General features: G+C 42.9%; 1 long non-coding RNA gene across 1 annotated transcript in view; it reads left to right on the forward strand.

Annotated features, from left to right (window-relative positions):
- The window catches only part of LOC112676609 (uncharacterized), a 38,469-nt gene extending 16,077 nt beyond the window's left edge, over positions 1–22,392 (forward strand). The window contains exon 4 of the long non-coding RNA XR_004809553.2: positions 22,211–22,392. This is a non-coding gene — a long non-coding RNA (uncharacterized LOC112676609). The remainder of the gene's footprint in view (positions 1–22,210) is intronic.
- The last annotated feature ends 1,791 nt before the right edge of the window (positions 22,393–24,183 follow it).

Below are 24,183 nucleotides of genomic sequence, written 5' to 3' on the forward strand. Positions count from 1 at the left end.
CTTTCTGCCCACACCCAGCCCTCATCAGATGGTGCCATCGACACCGCTTGGGTCGGGTATTGGAGGAAGGGGTAGGCAACGTGTCATCATTTTCGGCTTCTGGCAGGACATTCTCCTCTCTTGTTCCCACGGTGGCTTCCCACAGTCCTCGGAATTTAGTGAGGCTGAAAGGAAGGGTGGCCTGTAGGCAGCTGAGGTCCAGAGGGCCCCTGCCAACAGGCTGCTATTTCTACAAAGGAGAACGCAGCCTTGGGCGTGCCTTCACACTAGGCTTCTCTCTCTTCCCCAAACCTCTTTTCTGTTTCTCCTCCAATGTTTATACCTTATGCCCCTGGTCTACCACCCAAGATGCCTGGCAGTCTCTGACTCAAAATTCATTTTTTTCAATTCCTTCTGTCTCCTGAGTCCAGCCACTTTGCCCACACGAAACACTGATTTTACCATCAGCCGCCTACACGAGGTTACATTTTCCGGTGTAATTTCCTTCAAATAATCCCTCTCTCCCCCAAGCAATCCTCACGACTGGACTTTACACCTCTTTTCCCACCCCTACTGCCCGGGTCCCTGTCAGCATCACTCCCCGTCTCCCCTCCCCATGATGACCCTACTTTTCCAGGGAGAATTTCCAATTTGTAATTGTTTGGGAGAACTGATGTCGAAGCTAGCAGCTTCTGTTAAGCAGGCTTCAGAGGCCCAGACATTTTTATATGAAATCAGATTGCTGGAACACCCAGCCACGAAGGGTTTTATGTACTGTTGGCATAGACTTCTTTGCCAACTAAGCTTCAAGAAGTTTATAGGTTTGGTCGAGTTACACGGCAAGTCTTGGAAGGATTTCTCAGAGTTATGTAATCATTGGAAGAATAAAGGGTGGTGGTGGTGGTGGTGGCGGTGGGGTGTGTGTGTGTGTGTGTTTCCTGATGCTGTGCTTTTTTTTCTTTAAGAAAAAAAAAAAAAAAACTCTTAATACAAAGGAATGTGTGAAAGGCACAAATGTAAAAGCTCCAGGGCCTTTGGATGACTAGTAAGGAGCAAAAGGGCCAAAATGTGTTCAGCGCAATTGTCTCCATTCAAGCGCTAACAAGATGGAACACGTCTTCCAGTTCCCTGGGGATTGGAACAGACTGGGCAGAGTGCTGGATCTTTCCTTCTCCTGAACCTCTTCATCACATGCATCTCCATATGAATTAATTGTGTCCTTATTTAATAGTTAGCTTTCTTGTAAAAAAGAAAAGCTCCATGAGGGTAAGGCACTTGCCCTCATGAGTAAGTTCTCTATTCCAGTCTAGCAGAGTAGTGGACACAGTGTTTGAGCAGTAGGAGCTCAAGATAACCTGTCAATGAGTGAACAGAGCCGGGTTCATAACATGTCCTTAGCATTCAGCATGATTGGCAAATGAGAGGAGCCCGACAGGTATTAGTGAAATAAATGGAAGAAGAAAGACCTATTTCAGGTAAAACTGCTCATTCGTCTCTTGAGGGACTTTGCATTGTCTCCTGGACCTTGTCAATGCTGCCTTGGGGAATTCTGAAGTCTGGTATATTTTCTGGTCTGCAAGGTTCTGCCCCTGTCAGTAGGCAGCAGCTATGAGCCTTCATTCAGTAGACTGCTTGAGGTCCCCTTCCACATGCTTAGGGGTTGTCTACAGATCAGGGCAGAGTTGATACACACAAGAGGGGTGCACTTCCCTCTGGATTTTTCTTTTTTGGGTTGCCGCAGATCAAGGATTGCTCTTGGTTAGAAGCGATATGAATGGGAAGCTCACCCAGTGCAGTTCCTTTCTTCCCAGAAGCTGCCTGCTATTAGTTACCCTCCAATGCCTTCAAGCAGTTATTATTACTTTTTAAAATTTTGTTTGGGGTTCATTGTTATCTGCCAGAGGGTAGAATGATCTGTCCACCTAGCTGTCTTTCTATCTACCTAATAAGCACTGTTGGTTGCAAGCTATCCAACCCAATTTGGCTGACCTAAGCAGAGCATACATTTGTTAAAAGATACTGGGTGACTCACAGAATCTCCAGGAGTGTCTTAGATCACACTTTTAGCCTAGACAACCAAGAGTGACATCCAGAGCAGCCTGAGATGATGCCCCAGTGAAACTTGCAAATCCTCTGTTGCTACCAATGCTGCAGCTCACGCACGCACTCTGCGATTCTTACCAATGACACTGGCCCCCAGATATTAGAGGCTCTGCTCACCTTAAAATGTGGACACTTTCACTTTTGCCCTCACAAAATGATGGATTTTATGCAAGCTTGCTTTTTAATGTTAGAAGTATCCAATTGGTGGAGATTAAGCCAAATGTCTAGCTGCAAGGGAGGCTGGAAAAATGAGTCTAGCTAGTATCTTCTAAAGGAGGGGCTTATAACGTGGCAAATTCTCTAAATAGAGGAAAGTTTTTTGGGGCACCTGGATGATTCAGTCGGTTAGGCATCTGACTCTTGATTTCCGCTCAAGTCATGATTTCAGGGTCCTGGGTTTGAGCCCCACCTCAGGCTCCCTGCTCAGTGAGGAGTCTGCCTGTCTCCCTCTCTCTCTACTTGCTCTCTGTGTCTCTTGCTCTCAAATAAATAAACAAATCTTTAAAAATAATAGAGGGAAGTTTTTCAAATGATGCCAGGTGACAGAAACTATGAGAAAGAAAAAACCCTACTACATTAACTATTAATTTGTCTATATACCCATCTTGCTATTCTTCTTCGATCCATCCACATACATTTCCATCTTTTGGGGATGGAAACACTGTCTTCATCTTCAGTATTTAACCCAGAACAACAAAGTAGATAGTCACGATAATAATGATAAAAATGCACATTTGCACAGTAATTTACAGCTACCAAGATTTTTTTTCACAACTACATATTCTACATATTACTTAACTGTCACAATGCCACTGGGGGCAGGTTGTATTGTCTCTTTGATACAGATCAGAGAACTGCTGTCCGGAGAATCAGAGGATAGTGTCACAGGATACAAGGGTACACATGGTACTGGAAGAAAGCATTCATCTGGAATATTCAGCCTCTAAGTACTCAGTTTTTCCTGATAGGAGTTTGGAAGGACTAGGCCTTACTGCTATCAGGCTAATCTAAAGATGCATGAGGGTTAACAGAATATAACTTTATTTCTTACTCATTTAAGTGATCAGTATGCCCCATTTCCAATCTCTCCTGGGACCTCAGAATTGCCTCCCCTGAAACCCAGAACTTCTGAAACCCAGACAAACCAGGATGTTGGCCATCCTGCTGGGTCAGCGATGATGTAGATTAGGCAGGCCTCCACCGTTTTGTAGGCAGGTCTTCTGGAATGCAAGGCCTCTGAGATCAGGAAAGGGGAAGAGAGGATCAGAGAGACACATGGAATATGCTTAGGGATCAGTTGTGGAAATGGCTTAAGTGACTTCTATTCACTTTGCATTGGCTAAAATGCAATCATATGACTCCAACCTAGCTGCAAGGGAAGCTGGGGAAATGTGGTTTTTCTGTGTGCACAGGAAGTGTGCTTCCTGACATATGGTGTGTTATATACCACCCCTCTGAGCTGTTATCCCTCTTGGTGTTTCCTGTAGGGTCTAAATGGTCTCTTGTAATCTGGTGGGCAAGAGCATTCAGGCATATACACAGCAGGCATGGTGATCAACATTAATATGAGTATTGCAATAAAATGAGTCAAATGGATTTTTTAGTTTTTTAGTGCCTATAAAAGTTATGTTTACACCACATAATAGTGTTTTAAGTGAGCAATAGCAATGTGTCTAAAAAACAATGCACATACCTTATTTTAAAAATTCTTTATTGCTGGGACCCCTGGGTGGCTCAGTGGTTGAGCATCTGCCTTCGGCTTAGGTTGTGATCCCAGGGTTCAGAATCGAGTCCTGCATTGGGCTCCTTATAGGGACCCTGCTTCTCCCTCTGCCTGTGTCTCTGTCTCTCTCTGTGTGTCTCTTATGAATAAATAAATAAAATCTTAAAAAATACTTTAATGCTAAAAAATGCTAAGCATCATGTCAGCTTTGGCAAGTTGTAATCACAGATCACAGATCACTGTAACAAATATAATAACAATGAAACAGTTTGATATATTCTGAGAATTACCAAAAGGTGACACAGAGACATGAATGAGCAAATACCATTGGAAAATGGTACCAATAGACTCACTTGATGCAGGGTTGCCATGAACCTTCAGTTTGTAAAAAACAAACCGTGGTATCTGTGAAGGGCAGTGAAGTAAAGTATGCCTGTCATTTTTAAGCATAACTTTTATTATACTTCATTCTCTTTAATAATTCAGTAGTTCCTGTTATTTTGGGAAGCAGTAAATACAGATAAGAAAATTAAAAATAAAATCACCCCCAATCTCATAATTGCCAAATTATATTAACATTTTTTGTATCTGTTTTATGTATTTTTTTTGTTTTTTTGTTTTTTTTTTGTTTTGTTTTATGTATTTTTAAAAAATGTATGTAACCATGATGTTTCCCACAAAGGTATCATAATATATTTATAATTTTATATCCTGCTTTTTCACTACCTATAAAATTTTCGGAATATCTTTCCGTACCATATACATACATCTTTAAATGGCGAAATAGTATATTTCCTTATGGGTGTATTATAATTTATTAAGGGAATCTCATCCTGAGGGGCACTTTAGTTAAGTGGACAGGCTCTGGATCTAGATTACTAGGATCCAACTGTTGGCTTGGATACCTCTGTTATGTTTCTGTAGAGGGAATGTATATTCTGAAGCCACACTCGAGAGGATCCTGGGCTTGTCTTTCCCCAAACCCCCACCATCCCCTTCCACGGGGTAAGTAGTCTCCGGGGTGAGGAGATGCACTTTTGTAGAATCTGTGTCCCCTTTCAGACCACACTACCATGACTGAGACCTCAGAATTTCTTGCCCTGGCAACCACGGATATGCTTCTAGGGCCTGTGCTGGTTTTTATCTGGGCGTGGCCTCCCGAGGAACTCCTATGCTTCCAGTGTGTGTACTCACAGTTCTGAGTGATGGCAGGGGCCACGGTTCAAGGTGGAGGTCTTTTTTTTTTTTTTAAAGATTTTATTTATTTATTCAATTTATTCATGAGAGACACAGAGAGGGAGAGAGAGAGGCAGAGACATAGACAGAGGGAGAAGCAGGCTCCATGCAGGGAGCCCGATATGGGACTCAATCTCAGGACTCCAGGATTACGCCCTGGAGCTTGGGACAAGTGAAGGGATCTTGAATGAGGCTGGGATGCCTGGCTGGCCTGTCCACACACAGGTCTGCAGACAGCCTCTCACAATGGGGGATGGAGCCAGGGGTGGGAAGAGAAATGGAGTAAGGTATTGAAGATGGGCTGGTTGACCCCATACCCCCACATCCCGGCACAGAACTCCAAGGAATCTAAGGATTCAGCATTCAGGCCCAGCCTCACGTATTTGTCCATACTTGAGGATAGAAAACAGAGGACTTGACAGTTGATTAGCTATATTGATCACTTTTCAAATGGTCTGTAGGCCTCCAATTTTTTTCTCTTGTCCCAGGGCCTGGCAAATGTTGAGCATGACCTTACCTGACTCTGTGCTCACAAGCTGTGCAACTTTGAGTAGTTCCTTAACCTCCCTGTGCCTCAGTTTCATCACCTGTAAAGCGGTCCAAATAATACTACCAACTCACAGGGTTGTTGTGAGGATGAAATTGAGCTACTACGGGCAAAGTGCCTGGAATAGGGCCTGGGCACATGCGAAACACTAAATATTTAACACGATAATCGCTGTGGTTGTTATTATCGCCAATGCCATGCTGTTAAATATTAGGTTGTTCTAAGTCTTTGCTAACCTGAATAATAACTCAGTGAGCACCTTTTAAACTGTGTTTCGGTTCACATTCATAATTATTTCTTTAGGGCAAAAAAAAAAAAAAAGCCATATGTTAGACAGGAAATTTTAAGGTCAAAGAGGGTGCACATTTTAAAGTCTTTTGATATGTTAATAAGCTGCTTGTAGAATTAAATTAGTCAAACATATTCTTCATTAGTTATAATTCCCTGACCTTTGAGGGTTTGGGCACTAAATTGTCCAAGTTGTTAGTGATTTTATTATTTATTATTATTATTTTTTTGTTAGTGACTCTTTTGTTGTTGTTAGTGATATTTTAAATTTAAACTCTTAGTGGGAAAAAATCAGTCCATGAATGAAAAGCTGGATGAACCTGAACACAAACTAATTAATAGCTGTCTCCTGCCCAGGAAATCAAAAAGCATATAATGAAGTCAAATGCAAAGTCCTGAAGTTCTTTCATTGACTGTTGACTGCATTCAGGATACTTACATTCTTCAGATCTCTCCCTTGCTTTGGAAAAGTCTGAGGCCGCAGGGTTTTATCCCACCTTCCCCTGCCCCCTGTCTAGCTCACCCCATCTGCCTTCTACACAAAGGTTTTCATCCTGTGCATGGAGGAGTTCTGCATTCACTTCGCTCATCTTTCCCTAGAGAAATCAGTACGCTTCTGTGACTTACTGTCAGCCCCTGGCAGCTGGAGGTTCAGAGAGGTGGCCGTGGCAGGTGGAGATTTGGGGCAGGTGTTATTTCCTTTTGGAAATGAGCTCTGGGAAGGTGACAGAAGCCAATGGAGTTGAGTTTGGGGTTTAGTTACTCTATAAATCCCAGGAGGACAATATAGTTCATGTATTTTCATCTGACTTTTGGAATGTCTAATTTCCACTTGTACCAAGTGTGGGAAATAGGGAAAACATGACTTGCTGGAGCTGTATTATTTGCCCAGGTCCATTCTGTACCTCCTCCACTCTGCTCTTTGCCCAAGACTCTGGGCAGTGTGGGCTGCCTCAGTGTGCTTCCGTGACCTCAGGCTTCTATTTGGGTTTAGCCAATAGCAGGCACCAGCTGGAGAGGGAGGAGGCAGAAAGAGGCTGGGGTATTTCTTCCTCTGGCTCCCTCTGTTCCAAGTGGCATGTTTGCCGCGGCCACTTTCCTGTAAGAAAATCCACATCTCTTATAGTTCTCTGTGCAGCTTCACTTCTTCCCATTTGATAACCAGGCTTGCAGGCTTAAGAGGGATAGAGAGTATTTTCCAGATTTTCCAGTGGGTTCTGGACCATTCATTGCTAGTTAGTTTCTCTTAACTTTGTTCAGAGGGTTGTGAATAAACTCTCCCCTTTGGAGTAGGGTGGGTCCTGCTGTTCTGTTTAAGACAGGAACTCTGTGGTTGGGGCCAAATTCCAGAAGGGGGTTAGCCTGCTGTTTCTCACGGCATGATCAAGGGGCAACAGAATGTGGTGGCTACAAATCCAAGAGTCCTGGTTCTGTTACTAGCTGTGTGACCTTGTGCATGTGACACTGTGTGACCTTGTGCATGTGACATCATCTCTCTGATTCTTAGTTTCCTCATGCCTACAGTGGGGATAATAGGAAGAGTCATTTCTTGAGTTGCTTGATGAATCAATGAGATGGTGCCTCTTAAAAAGCTGGCACATAGATGGGGCACCTGGGTGGCACAATTAAGCATCTGACTCTTGATTTTGGCTCAGGTCATGATCTTAGGGTCACGATCTCAGGGTTATGACATAGAGCTTCACATCAGGGTCCATGCTCAGTGGGAGTCTGCTTCTCTTTCCCTCTCCTACTGTCCCTCTTCCTACTCTCACTCTCTCTCGCTCTAAAATAAATACCTAAATATTTAAGAACCTGGCACATAGGAACCACTGAGGAAAGGTAAACAGTTATTATTATTGTTCCACTTATCCATGCATAGCCAGCCACTCGAAAACACAGTATCATGCAAATCTGCCTAGAGCCTGTTATTCAGGTGGGATTTGGTGGGGATGACTTTTCTTTCTTTCAAACATTGCTTGGGGTCTCTATAGGGGTGACTTAACAGTGGCTGGGGGCTGGACCATCTGGGGGCTGGTTGGACATTACGATCTTTACATGTTATCTCAAGGCTTCCATGTGTCCCTCCAGTGCAGAAGTCTCAAGCAGTCATACTCTTTACACAGCAGAAGCAGAAGCTGGGCATCAGGCAGTCATATTCTTTATACACCAGAAGCAGAAGATGAGCAGAAGCTCAATGATTCTTTTCTTTCTTTCTTTCTTTCTTTCTTTCTTTCTTCTTTCTTTCTTTCTTTCTTTCTTCTTTCTTTCCTTCCTTCTTTCTTTTTGAAAGATTTTATCTATTTATTTGACAGAGAGAGCATGAATAGGGGGGAGGGACAGAGGGAGAGGGAGAATCAGACTCCCCGTTGAGCAGGGAACCTGACACGGGGCTTGATCCCAGGACCCTGGGATCATGACTTGAGCCGAAGGCAGATGCTTAATGGACTGAGCCACCCAGGCACCCCTGGAAGCTCCAAGGCTTCTTACGACTGAGTCTAAGCAGTCCCAGAATATTTGTTTCACCACAAGTCAGTAGGGCCAGCAGGGAAATTCCAATGTGGAGGAATTAGATGCCACCTCTCAATAGGCACAGAGAAAAGAATCTGTGGTCATCTACATTATCATTTACTGAGGGAAGCAGTGTGGGTGGTGGTGGGCTATAAATAAAAATGGGAAATTTGGGGATTTTGAGCTGACTTTTCCCACTTCAGAAATACAGGCTACCATTGGTGAATACTTACTCTATAGAGGTCATGATGTCAGGTACTGTGTCAATTCAGGAATCCTGTTTGTAGGTGATAGCAACCCAACTCCATTGACTTAACAGAAAAGAGAAATAAGTAAATAAATGGCAGGAGTGGATTTATTGGTTCATGTAACTGGGAACTCCCCCAAAGAACCACTTGATCCAGGATTCCTGGATCCGCCAAGCTGTCTTTCTTTCCAAGTCTTAGACTCCCTTCTCATGGCTGACTTAATGGCCAGTGGAGGCGCTCGGTTCACATTTTCTAGCTGAGAGCCACCCTCTTCCTGGAGAAAAGACCAGGAAGAGGTTTAATACTTTGGTCTCAGTTCAGTGACCATGTGGTAATGGAGGGAAAGAGGATTGTCAACCCTGACCGAGGCCCATGAAGTGGGTTGCCAACAGAGAAGAGGAGTTCAAAGACCTCTAGAGGAAGGGAAATAAGGAAGATAGGCCACAAAGGCAAAACCACTGTGGCCACAGTGTCTTCTCAGCACCTCATATGCTGCAGTGCTGATGTAATTCTGATGCTAACCACTTGGAATTAGTGCAGATCCCACAAATGAAGGGTGCATTCCCCAACAAGGCTGTCCTCACTTCACCTGCCAGTCACAAGCTTTGGGGTCCCCAGGCCACCCACACTTCTGACAAGCTGGCTATAAAAGTGAAGGTTCCCATGCCCTCTTCAGGTTTCGTAATACACAGGAACGATTCATAGAACTTAGCAAAATGCTGTACTCCTGATTGCATTTTTATTATAAAGGATGCAAGTCAAGAGCAGACAAACCAAGGAGAAGTTTGGGAGGATACTGAATGCAAAACTTCAATGCCCTTTGCCCTTGGAATTGGGGTGCATCACCCTCATTGTACATCAGTGTGTTCACCAAACAGAAAGTTCCACCAAGCTTTGGTGTCCAGAGTCTTTATTGGAGTTTCGTTACATAGGCAAGAGTGATTGGGTCACTGGATATGTGTTCAAGCTCAATCTCCAACTAGCCTCTTGTTTTACCAGGTGAGGCTGGGCTCAGAGCCCCCACCCTGTAATCATGAGGTTGGTCTTTCTGGTTGATCAGTCCCCACCTTGAGTCCTCTCAACTCTTAGCACAAACTCAGGTGTGATCCAACTTGCTCATGAATAACAAAGACATTCCTCTGACCCAGGAAATTCCAAAGATTTGGAGTCTACCATTCAGGAAAGAAAAGAAGGAAGGAAGAAAAGAAAGGAAAGTCAGTCAAATTCTTTATTATATAATGCATGCATTTGTTGACATAACATATGAAATTCCTATAATAAATTATCATGTCACATACTTACAAATGAAGACTTTGTGGATATCCTGGGATACACAGGACTTGAGCCTGTGTTTTCTTTAAGCCCATGTTTCCTTTTCTTTTTATTTTTTTCTTGTTCTACTCCAATGACTGCCTTTAATGAGAAAGCTACTTTGTCACAATTAAGCACTTCAAGGTCTTCCATCTCCAGTGGGGGAGTCCTAATTGTCCTAATAGTCCTAATTAGTCCTAATGCTAAATAAATAGTTGACTTTAGTAACAGAATTTGACTTACTTTTTTTTTTTTTTCTTGCAGAAGATCCTGGGAGTTAAAAGATCTAAGTTCTCATCTTAGCTCTGCCCATTAAGTGCAGTTGGAGGAATGGCTGTACCTCTGTAGACTCCATTTCTCCATCTGAAAGACAATGGACTAGCCATTTCAGAGGATTTTGCAAGCTCTAAAAGTGCCAGAACTCACTGTTGCTAAACTTTGCAAGGTGGAGGTGTCATTTACCACAGAGATGAAGTTAGAAAATAATGCCTTCCAAGAGGGAAATCCACACCCAGAAATTCCCTTTTATTCATCTGTCCACAGTTTTTTTTGAGTACTTGTGTGTTCCAGGCACTGCATTTGATACTGGGGATATGGCAAAAGATAGGCAAATATGGAGCTTACCTTTATGGAATTAGAGAATGTTGAAGTCAGATATATTTTTTAAAGATTTTACTTATTTATTCATGAGAGACACACAGAGAGAGGCAGAGACACAGGCAGAGGGAGAAACAGGCTCCCTGTGGGGACCCTGATGGGGACTCGATCCCAGGACACCAGGATCACGCTTGAGCAGAAAGCAGACGCTCAACCGCGGAGCCACCAGGTGCCCTTTGAAGTCAGATATTAACTTAGTCACGCAAAACATGATTGAAGAAGTAGGGTGTTTGGGGCCTAAGATAGAGAGATCTAATCGGATCCAGAATCAAGGGGGGCTTCTAAGAAGAGGTGGCATTCAAGCTAAGACCTAAAGGATTTGAAAAGGAAGAGCAGTGACAATGTCCCAGGGTGTGATGGGCAGAGAAAGGAACCCCTGTGAAAGCCAGTGCTTGGCCTATCAGAGCTATCTGTTTAATAGAGGGAATAACCGCCTAGCCTAGATTTGTCCCTCAAATTTCTTGAATGAGTGACTTGATGAATATATATTAGTTCTTCAATCAAAATTTAAGCATCCTAGGGACAAGGCCAATAGAGGCTTTGAAAGCCTAGAGCCCAAGGTTGGGTACAATTGAGTTCTTCATTAAATTTCATTTAACAAAGAGCTCTTGGCTATTTATAGAAGCTGATGGAGAGTAGGGGGACACACATTAAAACCAACACTTCCTGAGCACTTGTTATGTACCAAGCACCATTCTAATTGCTAATATGATAACCAATTTAATCCAAATAGTGAGCATCTATAAAATGTTGTCATGTCAAGATCAGGAAAACAGGGAACAAGGAAGCTAAGTCACTTCCTAAGGTTCATGGTCATTAGATGGAAAAGCCAGGGTTAAAATGCAGGCCATCTGCTATTACCTACTGCATCACACTGGCTGTATTGAAAAAATAAGGTAAGGGAGGTCTTATTCTTCAACACCAAGCACTTACAATACTAGGGAAAGTATTTGTGGAAAAATATCATATGATCAAGCATTTGGACTCTAAAGTCCACCTAGACCAGATGTCTTGAGCCAGACAGTAAAGAAAAATATCAGCTACAAATTTTTTGAATGTGCTCTACACCAGCTGTTGCAGAAAGAAATGGTTAATTTCCATAATCTCATTTACTTCTCAAATTAATCCTAGAAAGAGGGGCTGTTCTTTTAACTCCCATTAAACCTGAGGTTCAGAGAGGTTAAGGAATTTGCCCAAGCTCACCCAGCCAGAGGTGCCAGCTCTCACTGGTTTCTCTGAGTGCCAGGCTTTCTATACTCGCTGATTCAACAGTAAAAGTCCACGCAGATACAGCTCTGGATGGAACAGCATTGGGAAAATGATCATGCGGCTCTGCATTTCATACGTGCTTCAGAACTGATGTTCCCTGGAGATTGTTGGCTGGGTCCAGACGTAGTCTGGAGTCACGGAGGTGTCTGCCTCAGTTGATAAGTTCCTCCTAGCTCCCTTACAGACAGCCAAATGCCTCACACCCTCCCCTGGCTCCTAGAGGAATGACTTTCACACTGAAGGGAGGTGGAGATGGTTCTTATCTTGACACTTCAAAGAAAGCCTACCCCCTTGACATGTTCCTGCCCTGAACAGTGCTGATGTGAAACCTGGTGATGAAGAGTTTGCCTCGTCCCTTTGATCCCAGGGCAGCCGCTCTTCCAGGCCAACCCCTGTTCTTCCAGGCCTGCGGAATGCTGGGCCCCACTGGCTCTGCTTCTTGCTTTCTCACTCAGTTCTGTCCAGAATAAATTGCTAAAAGGTGGGGCCCAGAGTTCAAAAATGAAAAGAACTCTATCTGGTGGCAGTCTGAATTGATTGGTCCAACCGGTGGTTCTGATGTGGCTAAATGCTTCTTCTACTCATGTTCCAATTCTGATACTTCTCAAACCCGCAATTCCAAATTGAGTGGCATGGACCCCCTTGAAAATCTATGGAAGGGCATCCCGGGTGGCTCAGCAGTTTAGCGCTGCCTTTAGCCGAGGGCGTGATCATCCTGGAGACCCGGGATCGAGTCCCACATTGGGCTCCCTGCATGGAGCCTGTTTTGCCCTCTGCCTGTGTCTCTGCCTCTCTCTCTCTCTCTCATGAATAAATAAATAAAATCTTAAAAAACAAAACAAAACAAAACAAAAAAACCTATGGAGACCTATGCACTCTCCCTCAAAAAAAAAAAAAATGCACACAGACAGGGAAATTGGTGAATGCAATATCAAAGGGCTTACAAGCCCTCTGAAATCCATTCCTGGGCTTGCTGGGGGTCCAGGGATTCAACTTAAGAATCTCTAAGAGCCTGGCTACTGCCACTCCAAACAGGGTAGTGAAGAAACATGCTATTCTAGAGCCAGACCCACCTGAGTGGGAATCCTTGCCATGATTGTTTGTTCCTATTTTAATCACATTGCCTAATCTCTCAGATCCTTAGTTTCTCCATCTGTAACTTCTAGCCCAACTTTCATAGAGTTGTTTTGAGTGTTACAGGAGTTAGGGCATGAAAAGTATTGAGTATGTGTATTATTGGCGGTAATACCTCCATTGGTCATAACATTGTTATGATATGATTTCCTGTCTCTTCTGATCCTGATACAGGAAAGAGACTCTTAGAAAAAGATTTTTATATACTCAGGCCTCAGTTTTGCCAATGTATATCCTTATTAGGAGGCACAACTGGGCTGAAAGAGCATGTTCTTTAATTACAGATCCATAAACATGTGGCTCTGGATCATTATTCTGTTATATGGAAAAGTTTTGTTGGTCTTGAATTGAGAGGACAGTCTTCTAAACCCACAGGCTTGGAGTGGGGAGCTTCCTTGGTATTCCAGAAAGACTAGAACCAAGAAAGTTAGCATTTTGGTGGATTACCAATCCCAAATATTTGTATAATGCTAACTAATATTTCACAAAGTCTATCTAGTCAAACCCATATTCAACGCTTCTCACCCTTTACTTCCTGGAAGAAGAAGGTAAGACTGATGTAAAGGAGTCCTCTCAAATTGCAAAACAGAAGGGAACAGGATGTAATATTCATTAAACCAGTACATTTATCTGACCTCAATTCGAGCACACCTAGGCAGCTCAAGAGAAGGTTATAAGACAAAGATTCTGATGCAGAAAAAAATGACCCATAGGAGGAAGAAATTCTGGTCCCCAGAATGCACCTAACATCCATCCATTCCCCATTGGATCGATGACCTTTTGAATAACAGGCAGTGTTGTAAACCCTGGAGAATCGGGGGTGCCTAAGGCTCTGGCTTGGCTTTGAAGATCTTCCTGAATAGTGGGAATAACAGCAGTGATCAAAGCAGGCATCATGCCATGCTCTTAACACACACCACTTCCTTCAGCAAACGTGTGCAGAACACCTAGTACATGGCAGGTGCTGAAGTCAAGCCCCTTCCCTCTCCTTCCCGACTTCCTGAACCCTGATGAAGTCCTTTTACCTTTGGCATGAATGCATGAGGGGAGATAAAGACAAAACCAGACAGAGAGGCACAGAAAAGCCAGCCAGGTGAGGAGGAGAGAGGGAGCTGTCAGCCAACACAATTTAGAGCCCTCTTATCCAGCCAGTTGCATGAAGACACCATTGCACCATCTGCGTCATTAGCAGACAGTTGCACAGGGTTGCGGGCTAATTTATGATTTGGAGATTGCTGCCTGTGGCATAATTCACCCGGGGAAGTAAAGCCTAGGTCAATATATGTTTAAGTAAATAGGTTCTGGAAAGCCCCCAGAGGTCAAGCTGGGAAAGCAGCCTCAGATTGCCAAAAGAAAGAAGCTGGGGTAGAAGGGACAGCGAGGGAAGTTGGTGGGGGTCAGGGATGGGGACGCAAAAATCACTGAGGATCAGGAACAGGACTGTTGGATGCCCCGCTGGGCTCTATAGTGATGGAAGAGCCAGAGAAGCCAATGGAATGAACTCACAGCTCACCAGCACTGTGTCTTTCATTTAATCTACATAATACACTTAGTGGATCCGTGTTTAAACATAGGTGGAAGTGGTACACTAAACTTATTAAATCTATCAAAGAGGACAAATGACAGTACCGAATCCATACGCGGGTGGATGTATGCACGTCCTCATCTACCCACAAGCAGATGCATAGTACAGTGGTTCAGATAAATAGTCCAATGGAGTTTCAGGTTATATTATTTTATGGGACAGATTCTTTAAAGGGGTCTCAGAAAGTTATCAGTTATATGATATGTTGCTCTCTTGATAGTTATGCTGCTCTCTTACATGTACCCACTAGCTACTGTCAATTAAATTGTTAAGCACTGCACCATGGGCTGTCCATATAGCCTCCCGTGTGATTGCTGGGAACAGCCCTGCCAAAGGTGTAGAGTTAGCCCATTCTATAGATGAGGGAACTGAGGCTCAGAGAGGGGATTTTTCCCACCAACACTCTCTGCCTCTCTATTTTGCCATCTGCCATGTGAGTGTAATACTGTCTGCCTTTCGGTGTATACCGCAGCCCCTCTCAGACCGTCGGCTTCATCTTCACTAAAGTAGGGGTCCCTGGGTGGCTCAGTCGGTCCAGCATCTGGCTCTTGATTTGGGCTCAGGTCGTGACCTCGGGGGTCCTGAGATTGAGTCCCGCCCAGCGCCGAGCCTGCTGAAGATTCTCTCACTCCCTCTCCCTCGGCTCTCCTCCCCACCTCCGGCTCTCTTTCTAAAATAAATAATTAAATACATAATAAATACATACATAAATAAAATGAAGGACAGTAGAGAGAGATGGGTAAATGCAATCCAGTTCTGTGCTTGGACGGGGAGTAAGTTATTTTCCCAGGACATCAGGGCACCTTGTATGACGAGCCACAGGTGCCTCAAACCATGTGACTTCAGGATGTTTCTAGAAAATTCTCTGCAGGTGGCTGACCTGGATTTAACACTGGCTAAAAGTGATCATGTGTCTATTGCATCCAGAACTAGAAGACAGTGTTTTTAGCTCCCAGCCTAGAGATCTATGTTTTGAAGGTTAACTAGAGATGTGGGTAGATAAGGATGAAGCATGCAGGTACTATCACCCCATTTGACAGAACAATACATTGATGTAGGATTTCAAGCCTTGACTTACCAGCCAGGACCCCTTCCAGGCCCCGCCACTGAGCTTCCTTTGGAATTTAAACCTTTGCAGATCTTTTCTTCGTCTCTCTTATCATTATGAATTCTGATACCCTTACAATTTCCAGGTCGTTCTGGCATCACATCTTTGATGGTCTTTTTTTTTTTTAAAAGATTTTATTTATTTATTCATGAGAGAGAGAGAGAGAGAGAGAGAGATAGGCAGAGGGAGAGCAGGCTCCATGCAGGAAGCCCGACGTGGGACTCGATCCCAGGACTCCAGGATCATGCCCTGGGCCGAAGGCGGTGCTAAACCGCTGAGCCATTCGGGCTGCCCACATCTTTGATGGTCTTTATCTGGGTTCTTTCCCCAGAAGTTTCTGGAACCAGGGTTCAAATCAAACATCCCCCCTATAAACCAAAGTAATCATTTGTGTTACAATTTCCTCCCTCCCTTTATTCCCATCCACTGTGCTAGTAAAATCTGGAAAACTGAGTCACAAGATGGCTGAACTCTGAGGTGAAGCTGTTGATTCCATTCCTACTACGTGAAAAAATTTAGAGCCATGAGTTTAGTTCTGCCTGCCTTAACTCTTCAGATGGAGCATGAAAGAGGGGACACACATTTTTCCCCAAACCAAAATCTGAAATGCAAACCTGGCTCAAGGCTATGGTTTCCAGATTAAGCAAATAAAAATAAAAGATGCTAAGTAAATGTAAATGCAGATAAACAATCACTAAGATTTTAGTGCAAGTATATTCCATGTAATATTTGAGATATCCTTATGTTAAATAAGTTAAATTTGCATTTATCTAAAACACAAATTTAACTGAGTGTGATTTATCTGACAACTGTAGTTGGATCCAAAGCTTGAACGTTGGTCTGGATTTAGAAGAAATTACAGGAGAATGGTAAATTAGAGAAGATGGGGAGACCCATCACAAATACTTCAGTTGAACTATCTGAGCAAACCTCTCCTGTGGTTCCCTCTAGTACAAAAATCGCTAACACCGAACAGTTCCAGGCTTGAAGCTCTAAAAACACAGGTGCTCTCTGGCTCATCACAGTTCCACAAAGTAGGCTTTATGGGTGTCCCCATTTTACAGAATGGAAAACCGAGGTCTGGGTATTTTGCAACCAAAAAGTGGATGGTACTAAGGCGGAGTGTGTTAGGGATTAATGAGCTCAGACCCCTCGGTGTTCCTTACAGATCACAGAGGTGCCGAGACTGGGGATCACTTGCCCGAGGTCCGATACTAGTCCCCAACAGAGCCAAGGTTCTGAGTGCTTCCCCATTTACCGTTCCTTTCTAATTCCTTCTACACCAGCTTTGATCCAACTCAAGTTTTCTACCCAGCCAGCTTTAGAGAAATTGAATTTCCTTAATAGGTTTTCCTAGACAAATCACTTGAGCCAGGAAAACTCAAAGAGAGAATTAGGGGGAAGCTAGGAGCCTTCCATTCTCTCTCTGGCTCCACCGCAAACAGTCTCTGCAGACTGAGGCCAACCACTGGCATGGCTCAGAGTCTCGGTGTGGGCTCTGGAAAACAAAGGGAGCCATACTCAGTGACCCCCAAAGTCCCTAACAGGGTCGCACGGTCGCCCTGTCTCCTGCAGGCTCCCACATTGGAGCCTGCCTCGCACACCCAGCGTCTTAGGGCTGATACAATAGACAGCAGACAAATCCCATTACAGACCACTCTATGAGTCTCCACTTTGTCACTGACTGTTATGTGACCTTAAGTAGGCATTCTCCCCTAATCTCCCTAGGCCTGGCCTCTCCTGTTAGCAGCTGGAGACAAGGGTATTTACCTGTAATAAAGCTCTTTGAGCTCCTCAGATAAAGAGCTTTGCATCAACAAAGCTCAAGCAGATTTTTTTTTTTTTTAATGGACCAGCATGCAGGCTTTGTTTTGTGTTTTTGTGTTCCTTTTCTCCCCTACACTCCAGAGAAGTGCAAAGTCATGTTTGCCCTCCAAATTCTCTCTGGATTAATTCATTTGTTTGCCTCTGGGTTTGAATAGGGTCTTTTTTACCCCCCAGACTTGAGGTTCCCAAACTTTCTCAGTTCTCAGTGACTTTAGTATCTCAGTGATTTTTTTTTTTTTTGTTCCATTGTGCCCAGCACATTTCTGTTTATGAAGTCATTAGCTCCAAAAATCTTGGTCATTAATTACGCTCCAGTGTGGCTGTCTCCCCAGCAGCTAGAACAGTTGTCGGCTCCACACTAGGGGCTTAATAAATATTTGCTAATTATTTATTTGAATAAATGTTAAGAATGGTGACGGAGCCTCCAAAGCAAGTCTTTGGCTTGTATTATAATTCCACATTTGGATGGAAGTTTTGTGGAAAATTTAAACATCAGAGTTTCATGGGGGAGGGAGGATAGAGTGAAATAATTATCTTTGATACTTTGCTTCTTTAATACTGTGATTACCAGTAACAATCATAACCCGGCGTTATGGAGTGCAGCATATGTGCTCAGCGTTTTCCATACATGATAATCAGTTTACCTCCCTTATCGTTGCTATAGTGAACTTGCCTCCTAGAGTAGGCGCTGACGTGCAGTGGGCACTCAACAAGTATCAGTTGAGTGGATGAAGGAATGAATGAATGAATGGCCTTAGGTTTCAGTTAATGGGCAAATTGTTCGCTCTTAAGAAAGGAAGACACTTTGTATGAGATAACATTAACCATGTTCCAATATCCTCTCCCAACCTAAAAGGCACCTCTACCATCACCCACATGTGAACCTGGACACCATTCCGACGTGGGATGTATTCATCGCCAGGAACACATTTTATGAATAATGGAAGTGAGACCAAGGAAAACAAAAGTCTTAACGGTTACATGGCTTCTAAGTGGTAGTCTGGAACTTGTTCTAGCAAAGCAGGTCCTTTTTTTCTTTCTTTTTGTAAGATCTTATTTATTGACTTATTTGAGAGAGAGAAAGTGAGAGACAAAGCATGAGTGGAGGGGGAGGGGCAGAGGGAGCAGGAGAAGCAGACTCCCCGCTGAGCAGGGAGCCCAGGCAGCTGGATTCCAGGACCCCAGGATCAAGGCAGAGGCTTAACTGACTGAGCCACCCAGGCGCCCCCAAAGCATGTCTTTTTAACAGGAAGTATGGTGTATTTTTAAATGTTTACAGCTAAAAAATGAAAATATTTACACAAGAGTGCAACACAAAACAATCATGCTATATACAAAATAATCAGACTTTATGTAGAGCAAATGTTTAGAAAAGGCACACCTGTTCAAAGTTATATGAAGTCAGTGCATCTATGGGAGTCTGTGTGGAACCTCATTTGAAGATAACGTCAAAAGTCTCAATTTGAGGCCTCTTTTTTTAAATTGAAGTATAATTACATCCAATAAAATGCACAGATCTTAAACACATGGTTTGATGAGTTTTGACAAATGTGTACACCCATGTAACTGACATCCCAATCACAATATAAATGATCTCCATTACCCTGTTCCTGCCTATTCACTCACCCCTGCTTCCCAAAAGCAACCAAGTTTTCGATTTCTACCCCTATAGACTTGTTTGTCTGATCTTGAACTTCACACAAATGAATCATGCAAGTAAAACTACCCTTTTGTGCTCATTTCATAGTATCATAGGAACAGTACTTATTTGAATGGTTTTTGGAATGTTTTAATGTTTATGGATTTCTGGATATTTATATATTTATATTTATAACATTAAATTTCAGTTTAAGTCAAAAATGCACTTAGTTAAAAATAATATTCAGTAAATCATAGTATAGGCTGTGTGCATGATGGATTGCCATTTGGAAAATATTGAATTCTGGCATAGTAGTTAAGAGCATAGATCTCATGGTCACCAATCCCTGGGTCTCTGGGTCTCTGCCACTTGCTAGGTGAGTGACTGGGGACGATAAACTAAATCCTCAGTTTTCTCACTTGTAAAATGGATATGACTTTTTTACTAATTCTCACAGGATTGCTGTGAGAATAAAATAATACATGCAAACCTTTTAACTCAATACTTGGCGCAGACCAATAGCTCAATACACAGCAGTTATTATTAGATTTGGGATGGTAAGAGTTAAATTATTAAGCTTTTCTTTTTAGCCTTAGACTTGGAACCACCAGTACAACAACTACAGACTACGACTTTCTTGGCTACCTCTTCCTGCTTCCCTTTGGATGAATGCATAGTACCCTCAACGGGAAAGTTAGAGGAGCCATACGGAAGGATGGTCACTCCAATGATTCCCGGGGAAATAGGAATTCCAATTTTCTCAAATCGTAGGCATTGTTTTCATAGCCAAACTGTGAATGAAGGAGATATTTATATCTAACGTATTTGTCTAGGGTTTTATTCTGTAAGTCACATTTCTCACTTAGGCTGGAAGATGGAACCCGAGCCCCTTATATCAGAAATTTCTCTCTTGGCTATTCTCTTGTGCACACTCTCACCTCTACCACCTGGACGCTAAGCTTTGCCATCTAGAATAATGTAAAAGTGTCTCTGTCTCGATCTTGATTTGCCCCCTCACCTCTTCCCTGCTGTCATAATTTTGACTTGGTCCCCATGCAAGACTCACACATCTTTCCCCTGCTGAAACTTGTTTTAGGGTCCCAGAAGGAAGCATCTCCATAACACAGTGTCCAAAGTCTTTGAAGGGCTTTCTCTCTGGCCTGGTCCACCACCGCCCTGCCCCTAGGACTTCAAACTCTATCCTACCAGCATTGCACTACTTGGAGTTCCTTTCTTTTCTTGTTTTTTTTTTTTTTTTTCTTTTCTTTTGTCTCCTTACATATGCTTTTCCTTCTCCCTCAAAGCCTTTCCCCCATCTGTTCAGCAAACTGCTTTTCCTTCGGCACAACCCTACTTAGCTACAACTTTCATGAAGTTTTCCCCACTCCAACTGCCTTTCATCCCTTACTAATTCTCGAAGACCTTAACTGATTCAGTTGGTGTGTCCCTATATCTGTCTCTTCACTGATATTAAAAGCCAACATTGAACACTTATCATGGACCAGGGACTGTTTTAAACATTTTATATGTTTATCTCATTTATCCTTCATAATACTCCTTTGGGTTAAGTTGCTGCTGTTATCACACCCATTTTACAGAAGAGAAAACTGAGTTAAGTGATTTTGCCAGAGCTCCATGACTTGGCAGCGATCTCCATGACTGGATAAATGTGGTGAATATCAGACACTTACCCTTATTGATGGGATTGAGATGGTTGGAAGATTGGGAAACCTTTATATTTCTGTTTTCTTTCTTTTCTGCTTCTTTCTTGGCATGACTAAAGGAAGGAGAACTATAAGTTTGGACAGATCATGTATGGTATCTAGTTCAAATTTCTATGTTTCTCTTCTTTTTTTAAGATTTTTTTTTTTTTTTACTTATTAATGAGGGACAGAGAGAGAGAGAGAGAGAGAGAGAGAAAGGCAGAGACACAGGCAGAGGGAGAAGTAGGCTCCTTGCGGGGAACCCAGTGTGGGACTCAATCCCAGGACCCCAGGATCACCCTGAGCCAAAGGCAGGCACTCAACCACTGAGCCACACAGGTGTCCCTAGTTCAAATTTCAAATGCAGTCTTTCTTGTTTCTGTGGTCAAAAGCTGAAATCAGAATTTTTGGTCTCAGAGCTTTCATTGATACACTGGCAGGATTGCCAGATTTAGCCAATAAAAAAAAATAGGGTGATCAATTAAATTTGAGTTCTATATAAACTACACAAAACTTTTTCATATAAGTAGATACCAAATATTGCACAGGAGAGACTTACAAAAAAGTATTCATTGTTAATCTGAAATTGGATGTCTTGTATTTTATCTGAGATAAAATGTGTGACATCTAGACATGTGTGTGTCTAGAGTTGGGATAATGCTACCACCTTAGCTGGGCTATCCCAGGGTCACTAACAGGAGAGAGCTTACTTTTTGCTTTGTGCCTGCTTTTTGCCAAATATTCTGCATTTTACTTTACACTCATTATCTCCCTCCTCTCAATGACTTTGGTAGGTGGGTAGGTATTAGCTGCCTCATTTTATAGATATTTTCTTTTTTTTTTTTTTTAAAGATTTTATTTATTTACTCATGTGAGACACACAGAGAGAGGTGGAGACATAGGCAGAGGGAGAAGCAGGCTCCCTGCGGGAAACTCCATGTGGGACTTCATCCCAGGACCCCAGGATCATGCCCTGAGCTGAAGGCAGACACTCAACCACTGAGACACCCAGGTGCCCCTATAGATTTTTTTCTAAATAAAAGTTACCATTTATTGCCTTATTATGTCTCATGAGAGAGATTAAAGATGCCTGCAAATCCCTCATCTGCCTGACTCCAGACCCTGGCTAATATTTCTCCATTCTTCCTTATTCTCACTAGTTTTGAAATATAATGAACCTCAGTTTCACCATTCACAGGACAGGGATGCTAATAGTACCTTCTTTATGGGGTTATTTTGTGTATTAAGAAAAACAACATAGAGTGCTTAGTAGAGTGCCTGGAGCATAGTAAGCACCCTGTAAACACTCATGATTATTATTATTTTATTATCTCTTCTGCCAAAGCTGACAGCGAACATCCATCCTGTGCCTGCCTGCTTTCTCCGGTCTCTAACTTGCGGGAAACCTCATCAGGACAACATCTTTAACTGAACAATCCAGAGCACTACCTTTTAATATTTAATGAATTCCTGAGGCCCTCGGAGAGGAATGTGAGAAATATCCTGTAAAAATCTATTAGTGTTAATAAAATACCACCCAACAGGTTGGCCATTACCAGCAATTAAAGTTTTCAAGCAGGTCAAATAACTCTTTGTGATGATTTGCACAACTCCCTTTTCCGCCCACCTTCCTTCGTCTTTACGGGAGCATGTATTATTTCTCTGTTTAAGGTTCTGGACTTGGGCTTGTCGTCTTTCCCCATTCCAACCAGTGGGTTCAAACATTAATGAGGTGTTTATATTCCCTGCTCATCCATCACAGATGTGTGAACCCAAGCTCCAAGCGATAGCTGAGAAATGCGAAGTTGGCTTCCAAATAAAGGAGCCCCTTTCAAAAGGAGCTCTCCCACCTTTTCTGAGCTTCTTAAGGTCAAGGGAGGTGAGGGAGGAAGGAGTGAAGTGCTGTCCCCCCTTTCTTTCCTGTTGGGAGTAGAAGAGAATTCATGTTTCCCTGGAGGTTGATACATGCCAGGACCTGTTGTTGGTCCCTTCCTATATATCCCTTATGAAATCTTCACAGTAAGAAAGAATGGCTTTGGGGGCTCATTTGCCAAATGGAAAGAGGTTCAGAGAGGTTGAAGCCCCCTGCCTTAGATCACGCAGTTAGCCAAGGACAATGCCAGGATTAGAACTTAAGTTTATGAGATTCCAAAGCCTCCAGTGGTCATGAATTAGAGGTGCTCTTCAGAATCACCTGGGGAGTATTTTTTTGAAGATTTTATTTATTTATTCGTGAGAGATACACAGAGAGGTAGAAACACAGGCAGAGGGAGAAGGCTCCCTGTGGGGAGCCTCATGTGCAACTCGATCCCAAGACCCTGGGATCATGATCTGAGCTGAAGGCAGATGCTCAACCACTGAGCCACCCAGATGCCCCTTGGGGACCATTTTTGACATTTGTATGTCTGAGCTCTTTGCCAACCAGACCTCCTGAATCAGAAGCAGTAGGATAGGTGTTTGCAGTTTGAACCAGCTACTCTAGTGATTACGACACATTCTCTATAGCATAAGAGCAACTGGACTGCATTGAACATATTTTGTCAATGGTTGAGTGTGTGTTCCTTTCTTCCTGCCACTGAGCTACACATGCCCCATGGCCCCTTCTTTTTTTTTTTTTTTAATTTTGTGATGTATTTATTATTTTATTTATTTATTCAGTTTTCTTTCTTTCTTTCTTTCTTTCTTTCTTTCTTTCTTTCTTTCTTTCTTTCTTTCTTTCTTCTTTCTTTCTTCTTTCTTCTTTCTTTTAATAATAAATTTATTTTTTATTGGTGTTCAATTTGCCAACATACAGAATAACACCCAGTGCTCATCCCATCAAGTGCCCCCTTCAGTGCCCGTCACCCATTCACCCCCACCCCCCGCCCTCCTCCCTTTCCACCACCCCTAGTTCGTTTCCCAGAGTTAGGAGTCTTCATGTTCTGTCTCCCTTTCTGATATTTCCTACCCATTTCTTCTCCCTTCCCTTCTATTCCCTTTCACTATTATTTATATTCCCCAAATGAATGAGAACATATAATGTTTGTCCTTCTCTGATTGACTTATTTCACTCAGCATCATACCCTCCAGTTCCATCCACGTCGAAGCAAATGATGAGTATTTGTCATTTCTAATGGCTGAGGAATATTCCATTGTATACATAAACCACATCTTCTTTATCCATTCATCTTTCGATGGACACCGAGGCTCCTTCCACAGTTTGGCTATTGTGGACATTGCTGCTAGAAACATCGGGGTGCAGGTGTCCCGGCGTTTCATTGCATCTGTATCTTTGGGGTAAATCCCCAACAGTGCAATTGCTGGGGCGTAGGGCAGGTC

This window comes from Canis lupus, chromosome 26 (assembly GCF_003254725.2).
Source record: "Canis lupus dingo isolate Sandy chromosome 26, ASM325472v2, whole genome shotgun sequence".
NCBI lineage: Eukaryota > Metazoa > Chordata > Mammalia > Carnivora > Canidae > Canis > Canis lupus.